Below are 4,363 nucleotides of genomic sequence, written 5' to 3' on the forward strand. Positions count from 1 at the left end.
AGAACTTGCAGTCTGATGTACAAGGGCAGGAAGCATTCAGAATGGGAGAAAGATGTAGGCTGGCAGGCTAAGCCAGGCTCATATTTTCACATACTTCACCCTGCTTTGTATTCTGGCCACATTGACAGCTGATTATATTGTGTCCACCCACATTAAAAGTGGGTCTGCCTTTCCCAGTCTACTGACTCAAATGTTAATCTGCTTTGGCAACGCCCTCACAGATACACCCAGCAACAATACTTTGCATCCTCCAATCCAATCAAGTTGACACTCAGGGTTAACCAACATGCCCTCAGAGTATTTAGATCCACTATTGAATGTATATGAAAATAGAATTTAGAAATCAAGTAATTAAAATATGGTGAATTATAAATAAAATGGAATGTTTCTTCAATTGCTAAAATATTAAATTTTGTAATATAATAGAAAATATAATAAAAAGTCAAAATACAAAAAAACAGAAAAACAAAAAAAATTTCAAAGGAGAGATCAAGCCAAGTATTTAACAGGTTTAACAGGTGTCTCATAATGTTTCCAAAAGAGAAGAAATAAAATAAAGAAATATTGAGGATCACTTCTTGGTCTTTTTGCTAAGATCAACTGTGGTATCTGTTTTTGTCAGTTTAATGTGTGATTCATCCCTTATCTGAGACAACATATTAAATGGACTTTTGGAACTAGGAGATGGACTAGAAAGTTGCTCCACCTACTTCATGCCTCCACACGTTGACTTGATACTGCAGTACTTCCACAAAAAAGAAAAGAAAAGAAAGACTGGGGAGAAATGTACAGTGTAAATATTTCCAGAAAATTTCTGAAATGAAGACAATTTTATTTAATGATTTGATGGTATGTTGGATATTCAGATTGACTTTGGTAATGTCAGTCCCAACTATTCAATAAAACTCTAATTTAGATATTGCTATGATAGTGTTTCGGAGATGCAAGTAAAGCCCCTAATCGGTTGATATTAAGTAAGAAAGATTACAGTATTTTTGTTTATCTGGGTGGGCCTGATTGAATCAGTGAGAAAGAGGAGTAATTCCTTCAGTAGATGAGCTCATCTTTCCTATGGATTGTGAACTTAACTTATCCAGGTCCTTGAATCATAGAAATCTCTTTATATGTGTATGTAAGCATGTAAATATGCATGTGCATACACACATATCTCTTTCATGCAGGTTCTCTTTGCCTTCTTGAACCACAAGTGTTATGCCAATTTGGGCTGATTTGGAGACTTCATTAACACAATAATGTAGTGAGCATGCCGTTCAAAAATTTCAGAATACCTAAAGAATTAAAGAAAAATCAAAAAAAGGAAAAAGAAAAGATGAGGTAAATATGTTACACATATACAAGTTCCCAGGACCCAAGTAGCATTAAAACATTCAACAATGCTAAAGTATAGTCTATGATGCAAAAGTGACTTTAATCACCTGAAGTAAAATAATTTATAAACAAAAACTGTATAGTCCATTTTATGGGTTGAAATGCATCATCCTTAAAATGTATATGTTGAAGTCCTTAGTCCTAACTCCCAGTGCCTCATGACATAATCGTTTTTGGAAATAGGGTCAACGTTCACATAATTAGCACTGGAGTTCAGAAAACGATACCCCAAAAAGAAGGCATCAGCAACAGCCCATAGAAGCAATTTTTTTCTGTAATCTTCCCTTGTCCTCCTGTCTCTCAATTCCATTCTACCAAAAGAGTAGCCAAGAAACTAGAATTTCTGTCTCCAAGGTGGGTCATAGAAACCAGAACCTCTTTTCCCAAAAGCCAGCCATGAAACCTATAAGTAGTCCATGTAAAAACTGGGCATAAAGAAATTATCTGACCTACCTGGTTTGACTATGAGAGAGGCCCTGTCCCATACCCAGAAAAAAAGAAATGCATGCTCAGACAGGCCAAGAAAAATCTAGACAGACAAGTTTTACTGGGTTTCCCCACTAAATCTATTAATCAATTAACCTATCTATTAACATTAGATGATATCCTTTGTATCTAATCATATTTCTACATGGCTGTCCAAACTTTGTTGAACACAGCATAAAAATGGACAATTTCCTCTGCATCTTCAGGTCTTTATTTTTAAGGCTACTATACATATAATGTTATTTAAATTTGTATGTCTTTTCCCATATTAATCAATCTAATTCATATCATTGTCTTTCAGTGAACCTCCAGGGACCCAAGGGTCTTGGCCACTAAATTAGTTAGGTGAGATTATAGTGAAATAGGATGGGCCTCTAGTCCAATATCATGCTTTTATAAAAAAGGGAGACTTGGACATAGACACACATATAGAGAGAACATCATAAAGAGATGAAGGCAGAGGCTAAGAGATGCTTCTATAAGCCAAGAAATACCAAAGAAGATCATCATACCACTGGAAGCTAGGCGAGAGGCACGAAGGCGTTTCTTCCTTACAACCTCTAAGACACCTGAAGTGGAACCAATCCCCTAGACACAATGATCTTGGATTTCTAGCCTCCAAAACTGTGTGACAATCAATTTCTGCTGTTCAAACTACTCAGTTTGAGGCAGTTTGTTAAGAAGTCCTGACAAATTCACAGTCTAATAAATTAACAAACAGAAATAAGAAAGATTGCAAACACTTCCAGAGGTGCAAAATATTTAATTTCCCTGTATCCTTCCTTCCAGAAAGCTAATGCAGAATACATTTCACATAAAAAAGAAATAAATTAACGAAGCAAAAAAAGGACTAAATACAAGATAAAGACTAAAGAATTTTCCAGAATGATATTAAAAGGAAGTGTGAGTGAGGATGCCAGCTCTGCAGCTGGCAGTGTTCTAGCCACATGTATAGGAGCCAAAGGACAGAGGACTCATAGAGGAATAGCCACATGATCAAATATGGAAGGATAGATTCCATGATGCGCTTAACATTGAGAAGAGATTTAGAATTCTGTTGAAAAATTTAGGAAAAAATGGGTACTGAAAAACTTAGGCAAGGCTGGGCATGGTGGCACATGCCTATAATCCCAGCTACTGAGAGACTGAGGGAGGAGAATCACTTGAACGCGGGAGGCGGGAGCTGCAGTGAGCTGAGATGGCGCCACTGCACTCCATCCTGGCGACAAGAGCAAGACTTTGTCTCAGAAGAAAAAAAGAAAACTTAAGCAAATGAAAGCAAGGCAGTCATTGGGTGCAAAAACTATTAAGAAAGGATGGAAATGAAATTATACTAGAGTATGTGGCTTCTATCTGTGAACAATAAGAACATAATCATAATTATATAAAAATGATATAAACTTAACAATATGTGAGGTATAATCACATTTGATCATGTGGGGGGAAAGAAGATATGTGTGAGCCTGGGCATAAAGAAATGAAACCTAAAATATCATTATACATCATTGAGAATGGTTCAATAATTTTAGTTTATGAAATCAAGAAATGATAGAAAAATTTCAAAAATATGATGATAGATACCTGAAGAAATAATTCAATAGTGTCTGAAGCTGGGAAATATTATACCAGCATGTAGGAATATTTTAAGTATAAGCTTTGGAATAGTATTTTATTTATAAATTTTATGCATTCATTAAACTAATGGCAAGTATTTTTCTTAATAAACTGCTTAGGACACTCTTCAAATCAGTCAAAAATGAAAAACTGTGTGATTATAACTTTGTTAAAACACTACCTTAAAAGTACATTTACTTGTAAATAAAGCAGAAATAAGATATATGAATATAAATAAACTTATGTAATCTTACTCTCTGGGTAGAATTCTGTAATTCTAGAAAGGAAATGTGATAAGGAGTTCTTATGTACAATCTTCAACGCAAGATGAATTAACTGGCTGTTATATAAAGATAAAGGGGGTGTTTTGTATGCAAATTTGACTTTAGGATGATAAACAAAACCTTATGTTTCAATATTTTAATTGAGAGAATATGCATATGTCACTTAAGTCACCATTTTAATGTGTACAATTCAATGGTCTTTAGTGGGTTCACAAAGTTGTCCAGATATTACCACTAATTTCAAACCTTTTTCATCCCTTCCCCCACCAAAAAAAACCCCATCCCAGTTAGCACTTGCTCCCCAGTCCTTCATCTTCCTTATGTCCCACTGGATGCTGGGAGCGAATATCAACATTCTGTCTTTAGGGATTTGCTTATCTGAACATTTCATATAAACTGCATCATGCAATATATTAACTTTGTCTCTAGATGCTTTTATTTAGCATAATAGTTTCAAGCTTCATGTATATTGTAGCATGTATCAATATCATGTTCATATTTATGACTCAATGATATTTAATTATATAGATACCTAATTTTCATTAGCTATTCATTAGTTGATGGACATTTGATTTTTTCCCCACTTTTTA

The 4,363-nt window shown here is 34.7% G+C and overlaps 1 non-coding gene across 1 annotated transcript; it reads left to right on the forward strand.

Moving 5' to 3' along the window:
- Positions 1-570: 570 nt before the first annotated feature.
- On the forward strand, positions 571-767 carry LOC112625656. Its single transcript, XR_003119733.1, has one exon. It is a non-coding gene; the product is annotated as a U2 spliceosomal RNA (small nuclear RNA).
- The last annotated feature ends 3,596 nt before the right edge of the window (positions 768-4,363 follow it).

Source organism: Theropithecus gelada, chromosome 5 (assembly GCF_003255815.1).
Source record: "Theropithecus gelada isolate Dixy chromosome 5, Tgel_1.0, whole genome shotgun sequence".
NCBI lineage: Eukaryota > Metazoa > Chordata > Mammalia > Primates > Cercopithecidae > Theropithecus > Theropithecus gelada.